The sequence below is a fragment of the Rana temporaria genome, chromosome 10, assembly GCF_905171775.1.
Source record: "Rana temporaria chromosome 10, aRanTem1.1, whole genome shotgun sequence".
Taxonomy (NCBI): domain Eukaryota; kingdom Metazoa; phylum Chordata; class Amphibia; order Anura; family Ranidae; genus Rana; species Rana temporaria.
In genome coordinates this window covers 42,225,173-42,245,299 of record NC_053498.1, presented here as the reverse complement: position 1 = coordinate 42,245,299, position 20,127 = coordinate 42,225,173, and positions in this window count along the sequence as shown.

Here is a 20,127-nt window from a genome sequence, read left to right as displayed (position 1 = left end):
TAATGAAGGCCTCCATGCCAGAACTCCCAGGGGCACCCCCTTGCTGTCTCCAAAGAATAAGAAGAGTCGACTGCAGTATGCCAAAAGTCATGTGGGCAAACCACACCAGTTTTGGGATTGTGTTCTGTGGACTGATGAAACAAAATTAGAACTGTTTGGGCCCATGGATCAACGCTATGTTTGGAGGAGGAAGAACAAGGCCTATGATGAAAAGAACACCTTGCCTACTGTGAAGCATGGCGGGGGGGGTCAATCATGCTTTGGGGCTGTTTTGCTTCTGCAGGTACAGGGAAGCTTCAGCGTGTGCAAGGTACCATGAATTCTCTTCAGTACCAGGAGATATTGGATGACAATGTGATGCAGTCCATCACAAACCTGAGGCTTGGGAGACATTGGACCTTTCAACAGAACAATGATCCCAAGCATACCTCCAAGTCCACTAGAGCATGGTTTCAGATTAAAGGCTGGAACATTTTGGAGTGGCCATCGCAGTCACCAGACTGAAATCCGATTGAGAACCTCTGGTGGGACTTAAAGAAAGCAGTTGCAGTGCGCAAGCCTAAGAATGTGACTGAAGGTGGAAGCGGCGGTGGAGGAGGATGAGGAGGAGGTAACCAACACAGCAGGTTTTGGTTTTTAATTGATTTATTTTTTAAATTAGGGTAAACCCCAAAATAGTGAGACAGATCTAGGGTTGCTACCTCATCCCTTTAAACCTGAACACAGAGTAATTACACAGGTTCTGGGGCTAATTTAATGTCGATAAGGCACCAAGTGAGTTTAATTAGCAGCACCTTAATCAGCCAGAGAACCTGTGTAATTAATATGTTTTTGCTTTGAAAGGGATGAGATGGCAACCCTAGAAAGATCAGAAAAAAAAACAATGGCTGGGTAAGGCTGGCCCGGTGTCTATTCTGCACAAGGTACGGACAAGTCCTCTGGCATCCATGCCTAGTTCATTTTAATGAATGTGAGCTTGTCCACAGTGGCTCTGGACAGGCGGCTGCGCTTGTCTGTGATTATGCCCCCTGCCGTGCTAAATACACGTTCAGACCAGTGGCGGTTCGTCCATAGAGGGCGCTGGAGCGCCGCCCCCTCTGGCTCTCACCGCCACTGAGTGAAATAACATAGATTCATACATTGCACGAATCTATGTTATTTTCGCCGCTGCCGCTGTTATTCAGATGGTCGGCGCTCAATGTCCGGCCATCTGAATAACGCCAGCTAGTTGGCTGTACGGAAATGTCTATCAAAGCCAACAGCTCTGATAGGCTTTCCCAATACAGCCCTCGGGGTATATTATCGGAGCGCACAGACTGTACGCCCCTTGAATAAGATGACAGGCGTCTCAGCCAATCAGGTTGGCCGGTTCTGGCTACCGGTAACCTGATTGGCTGAGACGCCTGTCAGTCATCGAGGGCGGGAGAAGACATCGTGGGACGTGGATGCCTAAAACCAGTAAAGGTAAGTGCCGGGCGGGGGGGGGGGAAGCAATTTACAGGGCACAGTGGGGACAATTGGCACAGCGGTGACCATTAAAGGGCACAGTGGCTGCGTTTAATGGCATGGCACAGTGGTGACAATGTATGGCACAGTGGTGACAATGGATGGCACAGTGGCTGCGTTTAATGGCATGGCACAGTGGTGACAATGGATGGCACAGTGGTGACAATGGATGGCACAGTGGCTGCGTTTAATGGCATGGCACAGTGGTGACAATGTATGGCACAGTGGCTGCGTTTAATGGCATGGCACAGTGGTGACAATGGATGGCACAGTGGTGACAATGGATGGCACAGTGGCTGCATTTGATGGCATGGCACAGTGACTGCGTTAAATGGCATGGCACAGTGGTGACAATGTATGGCACAGTGGCTGCCTTTAATGGCATGGCACAGTGGTGACAATGGATGGCACAGTGGTGACAATGGATGGCACAGTGACTGCATTTGATGGCATGGCACAGTTACTGCGTTAAATGGCATGGCACAGTGGTGCGAATTGATGGCACAGTGACTGCATTTGATGGCATGGCACAGTGACTGCGTTTAATGGCATGGCACAGTGGTGCGAATTGATGGCACAGTGGCTGCATTTGATGGCATGGCACAGTGGTGCAAATTGATGGCACAGTGGCTGCATTTGATGGCATGGCACAGTGGTGCAAATTGATGGCACAGTGGCTGCGTTTGATGGCATGTAACAGTGGCTGCGTTTGATGGCATGTAACAGTGTCTGCGTTTGGGCACAGTGAGACTGCAATTTTTTTTCTTTGCGCCCCCCCAAAAATTTTGAGCACCAGCCGCCACTGGTTCAGACAATACACTGGCCGCAGGGCAGGCCAGCACCTCCAAGGCGTAAAGGGCAAGCTCAGGCCATGTGCCCAGTTTGGAGACCCAGAAGTTTAAGGGGGCATAGCCGTCATTCAGTACGTGTAGGGGTGTGCTCACATACTGCTCCACCATGTTGCTGAAATGCTGCCTCCTGCTAAAACGTTCCATATCAGCTGGTGGTGCTGTTTGTTGTGGCGTGCTGACAAAGCTTTTCCACATTTCAGCCATGCTAACCCTGCCTTCTGAGGTGCTGGTGGTGCCCCTGCTGCGTTGGCGACCTCTTCCTCCTCCTCTGCCTTCGCCTTCTGCTTCCACTGTGCCCCCGCTGCCAGGTGGGAATTGCACCAGCAGCACGTCTAACAGCGTGCGCTTGTACTCGCGCATCTTGTGTTCACGCTCCAGTAAGGGGATTAAGGACGGTACATTGTCCTTGTAACGGGGATCCAGCAGCGTGGCCACCCAGTAATCAGCACCTGTCATAATGTGCGAAACACGCCGGTCGTTGCGGAGACACTGCAGCATGTAATTGCTCATGTGTGCCAGGCTGCCCAGAGGCAACGAAAAGCTGTCCTCTGTGGGAGGTGTATCATCTGTGTCCTCTGTATCCCCCCAGCCATGCACCAGTAATGGCCATGAGCTGGTCTGGATGCCATCCTGCTGTGAACATGGTTCCTCCTCCTCATCCTCCACTGCGTCATCCTCCAGAACTGTGCCCTTGCTAGACAATTGTGTACCTGGTGCACAAACCCACCCTCGGAGCCACTTGTGAATGACTGCCCTGAAAGCCTTGCAAATGATCCCGATTCCTCCTGTGCCACATCCTCTTCCATCATCGCCCGTAGCGTTTTTTCAAGGAGGCATAGAACTGGGATAGTCACGCTGAGAGTGGCGTCATTGGCACTGGCCATGTTGGTTGAGTACTCAAAACAGCGCAACAAGGCACACAGGTCTCGCATGGAGGCCCAGTTATTGGTGGTAAAGTGGTTCTGTTCCGCAGAGCGATTCACGCGTGCGTGCTGCAGCTGGGACTCCACTATCGCCTGCTGCTGCTCGCACAGTCTGGCCAGCATGTGCAAGGTGGAGTTCAACCTTGTGGGCACATCACATATGAGGCGGTGAGCAGGAAGGCCGAAGTTACGCTGCAGCGCTGCCAGGCGAGCAGCAGCAGGGTGAGAACGCCGAAAGTGTGCACAGACGGCCCGCACTTTCTGCAGCAGCTGTGGCATATCGGGGTAAGTTCTCAGGAAACTCTGCACCACCAAATTCAGCACATGCGCCAGGCAAGGGATGTGCGTCAAACCGGCTAGGCCCAGAGCTGCTACGAGATTTTGCCCGTTATCGCACACCACCAGGCCCGGCTTGAGGCTCACTGACGCCAACTACTCATCGGTCTGTTGTTCCATGTCCCTCCACAACTCCTGCGTGGTGTGTGGTTTTTCCCCCAAACAGGAAAGTTTTAAAACTACCTGCTGGCGTTTACCCATGGCTGTGCTGAAGTTGGTGGTGAATTTGTTACGCTGACTGGATGAGGAGGCGGTAGAGGATGAGGAAGCGGAGTAGAAGGAGTTAGGAACAGGAGGCAAACTGAAGCGCTCTGCAATCCTCGGTGGTGGAAGGACATGCACCAAACTGCTATCCGCCTCAGGCCCAGCCGCCACTGCATTTACCCAGTGCGCTGTTAGGGAGATATAACGTCCCTGACCGTGCTTACTGGTCCACGTATCCGTAGTTAGGTGGACCTTGGCACAGATGGCGTTGCGCAGTGCACACCTGATTTTGTCCCCCACTTGGTTGTGTAGGGAAGGGATGGCTCGCCTGGAAAAGTAGTGGCGACTGGGCACGACGTACTGTGGGACAGCCAATGCCATCAGGCTTTTAAAACTCTGCGTCTCCACCAGACGGAATGACAGCATTTCAAAGGCCAGTAATTTTGAAATGCTGGCATTCAGGGCCAGGGATCGCGGGTGAGTAGAGGGGTACTTCCTCTTACGATGAGGTCGAGGACCTCATCGTCCTGCACATCATCTTCCACCCAGTCTTCACCACTGCCCTCCTTGTCAGTCTGCACAATTGCAAAAGCACCAGTTGGCAACTGTGTTTCATCATGAATGAATGAATGAATGAAAAACTTATATAGCGCGGCACATGCGAACTGAATCGCCTCTGGGCGATGGTCCCCCCATGTACTCATCTTGAAATATAAGTGGTTGGGCATCGGTGCACTCAATCTCTTCCCCTTCTGGGGCTGGGCTAGGTGGATGGCCCTGGGAACACATGCTAACAGACTCATCAAAAAGAAGAAGAGACTGCTGCATGCTTTGGGGCTCAGACTGCTTGGCTGATTTGCAAGGGGGTGAGGTGAAAGACTGATGGTGGACATCGGCTGCAGGCACCAACTCTGAACTTTCAGCACAAGACTGGTTGGAAAACAATGTGAAGGAACTGGAGGCACTGTCAGCAACCCAATCTACTACCGCCTGTTCTGCTCCTGGCCTCAACATTCGTAGAGTTGGATTAGGCCCAACCAAATACCGCTGCAGGCTCCGTTGGCTTCTCGCACCTGAGAAAGGTGTTTCACTTGTGCTTGTAGCTGGCACAGATCGACCACGTCCTCTCCCTGTAACAGAAGCTCCACCAGCAGCACCACGACCGCGGCCACGTCCCTTATTTGACGTTTTCCTCATATTTCTCAAATTTAGGGTCTTGCCCTAATTTTGAGAAATTTTAAATACAAAAATAGTGTAATATGGTGAAATAGGCAGAGATTCACCTATATATTTCTCTACCTATAGCAATAAGCAGGAACCCAGCCCTAAACAATGTACTGGCGGAGTGCTGGTGAAATGGGCAGAGATTCACCTATATATTTCTCTACCTATAGCAATAAGCAGGAAGCCAGCCCTAAACAATGTACTGCACAGACAGTATATCACAGGGGACAGGCGGAGTGCTGGTGAAATGGGCAGAGATTCACCTATATATTTCTCAAATTTAGGGTCTTGCCCTAATTTTGAGAAATGTTAAATATAAAAATAGTGTAAGCTGGTGAAATAGGCAGAGATTCACCTATATATTTCTCTACCTATAGCAATAAGCAGGAAGCCAGCACTAAACAATGTACTGCACAGACAGTATATCACAGGGGACAGGTGGAGTGCTGGTGAAATGGGCAGAGATTCACCTATATATTTCTCAAATTTAGGGTCTTGCCCTAATTTTGAGAAATGTTAAATACAAAAATAGTGTAAGCTGGTGAAATAGGCAGAGATTCACCTATATATTTCTCTACCTATAGCAATAAGCAGGAAGCCAGCACTAAACAATTTACTGCACAGACAGTATATCACAGGGGACAGGTACAGTGCTGTTGAAATATTCAGAGTCACCTATAGATTGCTGACTGTCCCTATAGGAACATTTCTGGAACCTGTCCCTGAACTATGTACTGGACACACACACAGTATATCACAGGTGCACAGGTGGTGGCAGGTGCAGTGCTGTTGAAATATTCAGAGTCACCTATAGATTGCTGACTGTCCCTATAGGAACATTTCTGGAACCTGTCCCTGAACTATGTACTGGACACAAACACAGTATAGCACAGGTGTACATGTGGTGGCAGGTGCAGTGCTGTTGAAATATTCAGAGTCACCTATAGATTGCTGACTGTCCCTATAGGAAAACTTCTGGAACCTGTCCCTGAACTATGTACTGGACAAAAAAACACAGTATATCACAGGTGCACAGGTGGTGGCAGGTGCAGTGCTGTTGACATATTCAGAGTCACCTATAGATTGCTGACTGTCCCTATAGGAACATTTCTGGAACCTGTCCCTGAACTATGTACTGGACAAAAAAAACACAGTATATCACAGGTGCACAGGTGGTGGCAGGTGCAGTGCTGTTGAAATATTCAGAGTCACCTATATATTGCTGACTGTCCCTATAGGAACATTTCTGGAACCTGCCCCTGAACTATGTACTGGACACACACACACACACAGTATATCACAGGTGCACAGGTGGTGGCAGGTGCAGTGCTGTTGAAATATTCAGAGTCACCTATAGATTGCTGACTGTCCCTATAGGAACATTTCTGGAACCTGTCCCTGAACTATGTACTGGACAAAAAAACACAGTATATCACAGGTGCACAGGTGGTGGCAGGTGCAGTGCTGTTGAAATATTCAGAGTCACCTATAGATTGCTGACTGTCCCTATAGGAAAATTTCTGGAACCTGTCCCTGAACTATGTACTGGACAAAAAAACACAGTATATCACATGTGCACAGGTGGTGGCAGGTGCAGTGCTGTTGAAATATTCAGAGTCACCTATAGATTGCTGACTGTCCCTATAGGAAAATTTCTGGAACCTGTCCCTGAACTATGTACTGGACAAAAAACACAGTATATCACAGGTGCTGGCAGGTGCAGTGCTGTTGAAATATTCAGAGTCACCTATAGATTGCTGACTGTCCCTATAGGAACATTTCTGGAACCTGTCCCTGAACTATGTACTGGACACAAGCACAGTATATCACAGGTGCACAGGTGGTGGCAGGTGCAGTGCTGTTGAAATATTCAGAGTCACCTATAGATTGCTGACTGTCCCTATAGCTAAACAAAATTCCTAAACTATATGAAGCACAGCAGATGTCACAAGAATAAAGAGTGCTTGTTGAGATTTATGAAGCAGGATACAGCTCTCTGACACTGTCCCTAAGCAGCAGCAGCCTCTCCCTATGATAACTAAAGCACAGTGACAACGAGACAGATACCATAAGATGATGCAGATATCAAAGAAATAAAGTGTGCTTGTTGAGATTTCTGGAGCAGGATACACCTAACACTGTCCCTAAGCAGCAACAGCAGCCTTTCCCTATCATAAGTGAAGCACAGTGACAACGAGCCAGATACCATAAGATGATGCAGATATCAAAGAAATAAAGTGTGCTTGTTGAGATTTCTGGAGCAGGATACACCTAACACTGTCCCTAAGCAGCAACAGCAGCCTTTCCCTATGATTACTAAAGCACAGTGACAACGAGCCAGATACCATAAGATGATGCAGATATCAAAGAAATAAAGTGTGCTTGTTGAGATTTCTGGAGCAGGATACACCTAACACTGTCCCTAAGCAGCAACAGCAGCCTTTCCCTATCATAAGTGAAGCACAGTGACAACAAGCCAGATACCATAAGATGATGCAGATATCAAAGAAATAAAGTGTGCTTGTTGAAATTTCTGGAGCAGGATACACCTAACACTGTCCCTAAGCAGCAACAGCAGCCTTTCCCTATCATAAGTGAAGCACAGTGACAACGAGCCAGATGCCATAAGATGATGCAGATATCAAAGAAATAAAGTGTGCTTCTTGAGATTTCTGGCGCAGGATACACCTAACACTGTCCCTAAGCAGCAGATTCAGCAGCCTTTCCCTATCATAAGTGAAGCAGAGTGACGATCTGTGCTGTGTGCCTCTATCTAATATAAAGGCTGGTCACATGATGGGTCACATGCTGCACTGGCCAATCACAGCCATGCCATAAGTAGGCATGGCTGTGATCAGTTCCCAGTCACAGTAGTAAAACGTATGGCGATTGGCTGCCGTGCAGCGTGCCAAAACATACCCGAACTCCGAACCCGGACTTTTTCCAATTATTCGGGTTCGGGTCCGGGAAAAACCCAAAGTCCGTACCTTTACAGTTCGGGTTCGCTCAACCCCACTTGCCATGCTTTTACCGACATTTTGCTGCCATTTGCAGCCCATAGAGACATTTTTGTACTGAAAAGTTTGGGTCCCCATTGACTTCAATAGGGTTCGGGTTCGGGGTCAAGTTCGGGTACCGAACCTGGACTTTTTTCCGAAGTTCGGCCGAACCCATCGAACCCGAACATCCAGGTGGTCACACATCCAATCTATTTTTTCCCAATTTCCCCCTCCTTTTTTTTTGTATCCAATTATTAATTAATTTTTCATACATTTCTTAATATATCCTTCATCATGTTCTTATTCCCACTCCTATTTCCATTTTACTCTTACTGTATGTATATCTTACACGCATATATGTGATACACACCTGGCCCTGGCACACGCTCTGATAGTATACCTACCATAAGTGGTCTTAACCTTACTTACCTTTACTGCTGGTACCCCTTAAATTGGCTCTTTCCAGCGTCACTTTCTGGCGGTTCCTTCCTGGCTCCTGCCTATTACCAGTCAGGTCTTAGGGCCCTAAAGTTTTAAATATTTCATATAGTCACCACAGATCCTCACCTTGCTGGGGCATTCCTACCATCTCATACCCCGTGTGAGTTCCCTTTTCTCCACGTTGGGCTCAGGCTCCCCCAAGGAGTGAATTTGTGTGTACAACCCAATTTCTCCTGACGAAGCTACCACGAGTAGCGAAACTAGTAGAGATCCTGATCTATATGACCCCCTCCGCCTCATCGCTGCCCGCACATCAGGGCTTATATATACCACCTCGATGACGTGTTGGCTGGTCGTATAATCTGTTTCACACTATTACTGTTGTAATTTTAAAAACATTGTGTACTCCTCAATTCTCTTATGTTATGTCTTTTTTAATAAATTTAACTTTTTTACCTTTACTATACTTTTTCTGTATAACTTATTTACCTAGTACCGATACAGTCCACTAGCCCTCACCCACTCCCCCTGGCTTCTTTGGGTCTCTGGGGTCCCAACGAACCTGTTCCTTATTAAAAAAAAAATATATATATATTGTGACAGGAAGTCAGGTAAATCTGTGGGTGTTGTCACAGACAGGACATACATTTCTGCCTTGTTTAGACAATACACCAATTGTTATTAGGCGTCGGCTGCAAAAGTAGCCAGAAAAGGTCTAAGGGCGTTGGAAAACTTCAGCTGTTCAGAATGAGGCAATTAAGGCCTCTATAAGTAATCCAGAGGATTACCACTGAATTGCTGCATCCTGAGGCTTTCTGAGTGAAGGAGAGCAGTAACTGAAAGTCTTCTGAGGAGGTGAGGAGGTGATTGATTTTTCTGTGTGATAAAAATCAAAAGACTATTGTTTTTCTGCTGTATGACCAGCAGTGTCTGCCCAGCACTAGGCTGTGCCAGACTCCCTAGATAGGTTCCTGTGTGGTGAAGGTAGACGCCCCAAGTGGTCAGGGTTTATTTTATGTTTGATTTTGTTTATGCTGTTTGGATGCTTGCACTTGTTTCCAGCAAGATGGAAGAATAAACCAAAATCTTTGTTTTCAACCGTCTTCGACTGCCTGTCTGTATACATTCAGTGTGTAGTGAACCCATCCAGTATATATACACATGTGTGTGTATGTGTGTATTTTCCCTTATTTTTCATAAACAGCTTATTTTTATTATTCTTAATATTTTTATACATTTATCTTGTACATTTATTGTTGCCCATCTATGTTTTTATCCACTGTTCCCTCACACGTATGTGTATTGTATGATGTTTTTGGTTTTGGTTATTATTGTTGTAATTTGCTAATAAATGTATGCTATCTGTCTGCTGAGAGCGAGCAAACAGAAAGGACATTAGGACCCAAGAGCTTTGCTGACAGAGCATAAAAGCCCAAATCCAACATGGCCCCCGTCAGGCTTGAGAAAGGAGTGCATGCTCCGTAAACGCGTCGCCTATTGGCCCCCTGAGCAACCCGGAAGTGCCGTCATCCACACGGCCCATCGCTCACCTGGAACTGACGTCACAGCCCCCGGCTCCCTGTGTGATTGAGATACTTGAAGCGTCGGTATCCACCGCGCCACCCCGCTCCACTACAACGCAGGCCATCCACAAGTGACTGTCCTCTGCATGTTCCACGGTCTTACATGTCTTATTTCATCCATTGTTTGTGAGTATGTTCGCTCGATTTGTCCAATAAATGATATGCAACATACTGCACTTAGAGTGGCGCCATTGTGTTTTCTCCCCAGCCGATTCCAGATTTTCTTCCCATCTGCACTGGGCTGCCTTCAAGTGCTATACTATGAACTAAAAGGTCTTTTTAACAGTCTCAAGTTTTTACCAGTACCTGTTTTTTAAGAATTTCCTTGCTTTTAGTTTTGTTTATATCGCTGCTGGTGCAAGCACCTACTCTATCCTATGTGTTAATATGATCAGCTGGAACTGTAATAAGCTTTTATCAAAATTTTTACTTTTTGCTATAATAAATATCCCCCAAAAATATATAAAAAAACATTTTTTTTCCTCAGTTTAGGTCGATATGTATTCTTCTACATATTTTTGGCAAAAGAAAATTGCAATAAGCATTTATTAATCAATAAACGCTTATTGCAATTTTTTTTACCCAAGAAAATTACCAACTTTGCGCAAAAGTTATAGCGTTTACAAAATAGGGGATAGTTTTATGGCATTTTTATAAATATTTTATTTTTTACTAGTAATGGCGGTGATCAGTGATTTTTTTCGTGACTGCGACATTATGGCGGACACATCGGACACTTTTGACACATTTTTGGGACCATTGTGATTTTCACAGCGAAAAGTGCTATAAAAATGCACTGACAACTGTAAAAATTACACTGGCAGTAAAGGGGTTAACCAGGAGGGGGGCACTGTAGGGGTTAAGTGTGCCCTAAGGGAGTGTTTTTACTGTGGGGGGGGGGGTGGCTATGCGTGTGACGTCACTGATCGTTGTTCCCTAACACAGGGAACCAGAATGTCAGTGACAGCCACACTAGGAAGCACTGGGAGAGGTTTGTTTACACTTACCTCTCCCCGTTCTTCCTCTCTGTGACCCGATCGCGGGACACCGGCAGCGATCGCGTCTGCGGGTCCCGCGGTCACAGAGGACAGGACTGGGTCGCGAGCAGTGGCGGCTGGTGAAGTTTTAGAATGAGGGGGCGCAAGACCCCGTCCCTCCACGTTTGGCCCCTCCCACTTCTCATAAGTCACACCCCTTTAGAATCCACCCACTCCTTCCCCTTATTCCACTCAGTGTCAGAAGTATACAGCCCCAGCATCACAGGACAGAGTATACAGCCCCAGCATCAAAGGACAGAGTATACAGCTCCAGCATCAAAGGACAGAGTATATAGCCCCAGCATCAAAGGACAGAGTATACAGCCCCAGCATCACAGATCATGGTATATAGCGCAGCCTTACAGATCGCGCAAACAAATGAAAAAAATTACACTGTTAGTAAATCGTATATATCTGCATTCTACAACCTGTAAATCACACATATCTGCAACCTGTATATAGCACATATCTGCATTCTTCAACCTGTAAATCGCACATATCTGTATTCTTCAACCTGTATATAGCACATATCTGCATTATGCATCCTGTATATCGCACATATCTGCAACCTGTATATAGCACATATCTGCATTCTGCAACCTGTAAATCGCACATATCTGCAACCTGTATATAGCACATATCTGCATTCTGCACCCTGTAAATCGCACATGTCTGCATTCTGCAACCCCCCCAATCAGGTCAGCTACAGTGCTACACTATACACATGGCAGGAGGGTGGTGGACACGGCAATCACCCCCCCTCAGACCAGCACAGGGTGGCAGGGCAGACAGACACACTCCTCCAGACGACAGCCTCTTCTTCTTACAACTACTACAAGTCCCAGCATTGGAAAAAAAAGCCATGACCACTCATCATCCTTCGAGTTTTAAGTTCCAATCTACTAGGTCCCTGGCTGATTTCGTTCCCTATGTATGTGTGGGACTACAATACTAGCATCATAGAAATCTGGTGCATACAATTCCCAATTATGGGACTACAAGTCCCAGCATCGCACAGGCACCCATCCTCCTTGGAGCCCTATACTATAACCTGCCTGGACTTGTAGTTCTCCACCCTCTCCTGGAGAGATCAGGATCATGCGTTGCTCACCAGCCTGCTGGGATTTGTAGTTCTCCAGCCTCTCCCTCCTAAGACTCTGGTTCATGCAATTCTCTTAGGCAAGGGACTACAAGTCCCATCATCGCATGAAAACTCGGCCACTTTGGAGCAATATGCTATAACCTGCTGAAACTTGTAGTTCTTCATACTCTGCTAGGTTCTGCAGGTTCATGCTATAGCCCATGTTTGGGACTACAAGTCCCAGCATCACATGTGTACCCATCTATGTTGGAGCCCTATACTATTTCTTTCTGGGACTTGTAGTTCTCCACCCTCTCCTGGGGAGATCAGGATCATGCATTGCACACCAGCCTGCTGGGATTTGTAGTTCTCCAGCCTCTCCCTCCTAAGACTCCGGTTCAGGCAATTCTCTTAGGTAAGGGACTACAAGTCCCAGCATCGCATGACCACTTATTTACTTGGAGCCCTATGCTATAACCTCCTGGGACTTGTAGTTCTTCATCTTCTGCTAGGACTCTGGTTCATGCAATCTCCCATGTATGGGACTACAAGTCCCTGCAGTGCTAGGAAAACACCTGTACACCAAGGATGAGCTTTGGCGTGTTCACATAGACCACGTGCAGAGCCCGCCAGGAAGTTTGCACGGCGCTTCGCTAATAACAGCCAGGGAGACATTTCACGATCCCCGCAGCGGAGCATTGGGACAATGTCTCCCTGGCTGTGCTTAGCACAGCGCCGTGCACACTTCCTGGCGGGCTTTGCACGTGTTCTATGTGAACACGCCAGAGCTCATCCTTACTGTACACCCATCCACCTTGGAGCCATATACAATAACATGCTGGTATTTGCATACTTGCCAACTGTCCCGTTTTTAAAGGGACAGTCCCGTGAAATAGGACCTAGTCCCGGCTAATTTAGCCTGCCGGGACTTGTCCCGGCTAGTGGGGAAGGCAGGTGCGACAGTATGTTTATATATCTCCCTGCAGTCCCCGGCTGCCTGGTCCTGACTCCTGACACACACACAGTGCACAGTGAGACGGAGTGAACAGAGCCCACCCCTCCTCCTTCTCCTGCTGTGTGATGTTTCCTGTGTACACAGAGGAGGAGGGGGAGGAGAAGGAGGCTCACCACGCTGCTGCAGAGAAAAGCTGCTCGTCTGACAAAATGACACATCATGTCCTGATGCAAAGTAAGTGAGCCTTCCAGAGGGGGAGGGAGGGGGTCATCATGCCTACGGGTTACAGTTTACTGTGAGTCATTTTGGGGGAAAGGATATGTTCTAGGGGGCACTTTATGATGTATGCTGCAAGGGGGCTTGGATATGAAATCCACCCCCTTAGCACATATTCCTCCCCCCAAATTAAAGCTGCTGTCTGCCACAGAGGGGGTGGCCCTTGGCATCCCAGAAGAGATGTGGCAAATTGCTCCAGGTGCCCATACTAATGCCCCCTTTCCAGGCAAGTTGGCAAAGTGTGGGTTCCAGGTCACAGGTCCAGGTTCACACTGAAAAACACAGGAACACGCTGTGCGTTCTGTGCAATTTCAGCCCAATTATGTCCGCACACTCTCTGACCATCTCCTATACCATGTCTCTGACTAAGGATGAGTTCCAGCGTTTTCACACAGCCCATGTGCAGAGCCCACCAGGAAGTCAGCACTGCGCTAATCACAGGCAGTGAGTCATAGCTGTACAAGGCAGGAGGCGTGCTGATACTTGTAGTCCTTTATATTGGACCTTCCCTTACCCTAAGGACTTCCTCTCCCCTCTTACACAATCACAGAGGTTGTATCAATTTCCTGTAATTCTCTCTTTATTGAGTAGACCCTATAATCCAGTGGTCTCAAAGTACCAGCCCGCGGGCCATTTGCGGCCCGCGGACCAGTTATAAATGGCCCGCAGGCAGGGCGGAAGTGGGGGGAGTAGATTTCCTTCACATGCAGAGTAGCGCAGGAAGCGTTTCTGTCATAAGTTCACTTCTCTGTCTCACGCTGCAGCTGCTCCATGCCCCCCGGCGCCCCCCCTCTCTCTTCTCGTCCATCCCTATTTGCTTGTGATATCACCTGGGATGGACGAGAATCGAACATATGACAGACGCTTCCTGCGCTACTCTGCATGTGAAGAAAAAAGAAAAACAAGTAAACGCTGACATGTACACTGATTGTGCCCCATGTGCTCTGTTTGTTCCCTATGTACCCCGATTGTGACCTCATGTTCCCCATGTGCCTTAATGTGCCCCATGTACCCTGATTGTACCCCGATTGTGCCCCCATGTACCCCGATGTGCCCCATGTACGTGCCCTCATGTACCCTGTTTGTACCCTGAATCTGCTCCATGTACCCTGATGTGCTCTGATGCGCCCCATGTGCTCTGATGCGCCCCATGTGCTCTGATGCGCCCCATGTGCTCTGATGCGCCCCATGTGCTCCGATGCGACCCATGTGCTCTGATGCGCCCCATGTACCCTAATGTGCCCCGATTGTGTTCTGATGTGCCCCATGTACCCTGATGTGCCGGGCTCTGTACCCTGATGTGCCGGGCTCTGTACCCTGATGTGCCGGGCTCTGTACCCTGATGTGCCGGGCTCTGTGCCCTGTCGTGCCGTGTCCTGTGCCCTGATGTGCCAGGCTCTGTACCCTGATGTGCGCTGTGCCCTGTACCCTAATGTGCTGGGCTCTGTGACCTAATGTGCTGTGCCCTGATGGTGAGTGGTCAGTGTGTAGTGGTCAGTGTGCAGTGTAGTGGTCATCGTGTAGTGCAGTGGTCAGTGTGCAGTGGTCGGTGTGCAGTGTAGTGGTCAGGGTTAATAATGCATCCACTGACACCAGTGCTGGGGGTAATAATGCACTCGCTGACACCAGTGCTGGGGGTAATAATGCACTCGCTGACACCAGTGCTGGGGGTTAATAATGTGTTCGCTGACACCAGTACTGTTGTTTTTGAAGTTTGAAAGTTTGCATGCGCCCCCCATGGCATATGAAAACTTGTCTTGTGGCCCTTAGGTAATTTGAGTTTGAGACCCCTGCTATAATCTGATAAGTAGGCGAAGATTATGCAGAGTGGGTGGAGCTTCGGGGAAGTGAGTGTGGTAATTAATTAATAGCTGTGCTGCAAAGTGTCCCTGGAATTTTTTTTTAAATGTTGGCAACTATGTAGTTGTAGTTCTCCATCCTTTCCTGGGAAGATCAGGTGAATGCATTGCACAACACCAGCCTGCTGAGAGTTGGCCCAAGAAGCATGTGTTGGTTATACAGGTCAGGAACATGCACGCACCCCTTGCCTTGCACAAATACTAAATACATCTGAATTTAGGAGTGGAGCCAGAGGACTATTGTCCAGAAAACTGCACAGACAGTCATTGGTGATCAGAGTGGGATGTGGAGTCGATCTAGCAAGGACAAACTATCTTAGCATGGTAAGTGCGGCTCTCTCTGTCTTCTTACCTTGCTTTCAGCTCCGCTCGGGCAATGCAAAGAACTGATCTGCCGAAGTGACATCACTTCCTGTTTTCGTCTATTCCACAAAACCCAGAAGTAACAGCTGCGATGCAAACAACAATGCTCCTGCCCAGCGCCCATAGTGATTATACGGGCGGAAGCTAATCGGCGGTTTGCATTGCGCCGTAAGGCGGGTTAAAAGCCCGCAAATGAAGTGCCACGTCTGCAATCTTGTGATTGCATTGACGTGGCGCTTCCCATAGGGCACTGGTGACCAGCGCCCAAGTGAACTTAAAAAAGAAAAAAAAAATTTTTTCTTCAAGGGGCCGTTTTAAAAAAAATATATTTTTTTGGTGACTACAGGAGGGGGGCGGCCCTGTCGGCGTATAACACGCACCCTAACTTTAAGAGGGAAGTTTCAGGAAAAACTTTCCACAGCCCCCTGCATATAACACGCAGGCACAGTTTACCCTCTATTTTCAGGGTAAAAAAGTGAGTGTTATACCCCAATAAATACAGTATATATATCAATGGATGACCAAATTTGTGTATGACCAATATTCCACTACCGTGAAAAATTGTATATTATTGTGAAAAAAACCCGGTGGGTGCTTATCCTTTACTCCTATTAAATTCAGATAAATCCGGGGGCGTGGTCTGCGCATGGCCGCGTGAGGGTGTAGAGCTGTGAGCTCCCGTCTCCTCCTTCAGCTCCATACGAGACAGCTGGCGATAGTGGGACAGCTGGAGTGAAGACCGGCAGCAATCAGGGTGGGAGCACCGGTGGATCGGCGGCTGGTGGCGCCTGCGGGCTCAGATCCATGACGAGTGAGGAGCAAGCGTGTGGAGAGCGTGCCTGCGGTTGCGGAGCGCACAGCATCCACGTGACAACACAGCGGTATGTGCTCGTGGAAGTCGCGGGAAAGTCGACCGGCCCCCAAGGCAGCCCTGACAGCACAGGCAGCCAAAGTAGCGGAGCAACAGCCAGAGATCCAGTGATACTTCTCAACCATACAGGGGGGAGGACAGCGCTCTGGAGGCAAGAGTGGGGTGACGGACGCAGGAGGACCGTCTGGTGGGGGGCCTGCGGGTCAGCCTCAGATGTCGGTAAGAGCGGAGGTGGAGGCTCTCCAAACGGCCCCTCAAAGCCCCCGTATGTCGGCAATTTTAGCTGGGATTACACCTCCCCTCCCCCCACGAGAGGCAGGAGTGCTAAGAATTGAAATGGAGGACTTAAAGTTATTGATCCAAGCACTCCCCACTAGGGCAGATATAAGTGCTCTCATTATGAAAGTGGAGGAGGCATACTCCAGGGATCTGGAGGAAATCCGTGGAGAGCTACAGGTTCTGGAGGACCGTGCAGCAGAGGGAGAGAGTGTATCAAAGGATTTGGAGCAGCGGGTGAGTGTGCTGGAAAGAGAGAAGCATACCCAAGTGGAAGCTACTGTGTCCCTACAGCTGCAGTTGGAGGATCTCCAGGACCGCAGTCGACGCAATAATGTGCACGTACCAGAGCCAGCAGAGTAAGAGGATCTTCAAGAGACGGTAAAATGCATTTTTCAAAAAATATCGCAGGACGCTATGCCTTTAAAATATGATTTGGACAGAGTACATAGGGCTCTGGGCCCCAAATCGAAAGGTAGTAGCCGCCCCCGGGATGTGATATGCCGCTTGCATTATTTCACGCATAGGGAGGCAATTTTGCAGAAGGCCTGGGAAGCAGGGACAATAGAGTTTAAGGAGGCACAACTGAAGATATTGCCTGATCTATCAAGTGCTACTCTTCGGCGTCAAGCACTACTTCGCCCAGTGTTAGATCGGGTGAGGGACTTGGGGGGGACATATCTATGGAGATTTCCAATTTCAGTTTTGATTAAAAAAGGTCCGCGCTCTTTTTGGTTATGCTCCAGAGCAGACCTTACAGAACTTTTTTCCTTTTTGGGAACTGAACCCTTTGAGGTGCCGGACTGGTTGCAGTTAAATCCAAGAATGCCTAGATCATAAGAGTACCTGTTTTTGTTAAGTAACTGATATATTGTACAGTTGTTTGTGTCGTGGTGCTTTTTTTTTTTTTTGTATATCCCCCGTTTCTTTCATTTGAGAGGTTGGGGAACAAGGGGAAGAACAAAATGGTTTTTGGTGTTCCCTGTCCCCCCTCATCCACCCCACTTTTTTCCTTTTTTGGGGGGAGGATGAGGGGGAGGGAGCAGGGGAGAAAATTTGGAGAGACGTGGGTGGGTTGCGGTGGTAAAGGGGTAAATGGGTAGATTGGGTTGTGTGGGTATATGGTGGGGGGGTGGTTGCTTTCGGGGTCGGGGTTTGTGGGGTATGTTGGGGTGTTTGGGGTAGTCAAGGGGGTAAAAGTGGGATGAGGGGAGGGAAGGGAATTGCCTATTTCCCTCCTACTCACAGTGTGAAGATTGCTGGTTGATGGGGTAGGTGGTAGAGTGTTTTAGAGTGGTATAGAGTCGATTGGGGATGAACAGATATATTATACTGTCTAGAATGATTAGAATTGGAATAAGGCCTAAGGAATAAGGAAAGAATCAGTGAAGGGTCCTTAGAATGTACCTTTGTACTGAGTAGGAGGTGAAAGGTCTTTCTTTTGGGGGGGGGGGGGGGTAGAGGAGGGGAGTAGATAGGTAGAAGGCAGAGAGATAGCAGGAAGTAGAGAGGAGGAGGGGTAGGGGGCGGGTAGAGGTAAAGTGGAAAAGGGGAAAATATAGGGGAGGATATAACACATTATAATCCAATTTTAATCATAAATTAGAACCACAATTAGAACCACGGTCACGAAAGGGAAAGGGTGGGGGGGGAGATATTATTGCTTTATTATTGGAACACTTAGGTATTATGCACTAAGGGGGTGTTAGAGTAGACCCGAGGAGAGATGGGTGGGAGAAAGTTGATGAAGGTAGCTCTGCGGAGACCGCCCCCCCGCCCCTCTTAGTTCTTTTGTTTTTTTTATTTTTAAGACATGTTGATAATGGATAATTAGTAATTGATTATAGATACCTATAGTCTTTTGCAAAAGGGGTGGACCCCCCTTTTTTCTTCTTTTTTTCCCTCTCTTTTTTTTCTGAAAATGATCAAAGGCAGGCGAAAAAAGAAGAGGAAATTAATAGAATTTTTTATTGTACTGCCATATTGGTTTAAAGATATTGGGTTGAAATGTTTATATTGAATGTGTGGATGTAGAAGTAAGGAAAGGGAAGAAGAGAGGGAGGAAAGAGGGGAAAAGAAGAAAACATTTTTAGTTAAGCCAATCTGCTGGGAAAGTGGGGCAATCTGAGCTCAGGATGGAACTCTGCAGAATATCTCAGGAGGGGTATCGGTAATAGGGTGGAAGGGGGGGATTGCGGAAGGGTCTCGTTCAAGGTCTCGTTTTTTTTGTTTTTGTTTAGGGGAGTGGGATAAGGGGTTGGGGGGGAGGGGATACCACAATGCAACCTTGAAGGGAAAGGGTAGTTCACTCCCTGATGGTTCCCTTTATCCAGCTCCTCTGATAGATCAACTAAAATGCTAAACAGGGGGGAAGAATGACACAGAGAGCTGGGGACTGGCTGGGGTAATTTGAATAGCACAATTTGGTATTGAGAAGTAGACGGAAGGAGCTGAAGGAGAAATTGGGGACTCCTCTCTCAGGAGCATGCGCAACTAATTTCCCCCCCGATAGATATACGCTCAGTGGGTAAGGAAAATAGAGTGTTTAAAGCTGATAGCTTTATATATCTTTGGGGAAGAAGGGAGGGATTCACACCCTTTCTTTCGCTCTATTGATATCAGGTTAGGGTAGGGGGTGGGTCGGGTTTTTATTTTTTTTCTTTATTGCAACGCTCTCTATTGCCGGGCATCCACTGGTGGGTGGCTCTTGCCTCCCTGACCTCTGAGATTGTATAACAGCGCATTGACAGAGTAGAAATGGAAGACCTCTCAATAATATCAATTAATGCAAAGGGATTAAATATACCAGAGAAGAGGCGGGTACTCTTACAGGAATTGAAGAAAGTGGGGAGTGATATAGCATTTGTCCAGGAGACACATTTTAGAAAAGGGGGTCTCCCCTTTCTAAGAAATAGAGCATTTCCGACAGTATACCATGCCACGAATCCAGTGGCAAAGGGGGGGTATCAATTTTATTTTTTAATAAGATCTAGTGGTTACTCACAGACTCCCTAGTGGGGGACAGTACCTAGTGTTGAAGGGGGCGATAGGGGGAGTTGTGGTAACTTTGGCCTCCTTTTATGCCCCTAACACGCAACAGGATGTTTTCCTGGGGACGTTTCTGGATAAACTGGTAGGATTCCAGGAAGGATAGTTGATTCTAGGGGGAGATCTGAATATCCCCCTCGATCCAAGGGTGGATACTTCATCTAGGGGTTCCGCAGGCTCGGCGGGGATCCGGAAACGGGTACTAAGACTGATACAGAAAGTGAGATTAATAGACATATGTCGACTAATGCACCCAGGAGAGCGAGATTATTCCTTTTATTCCATTCCCCATAA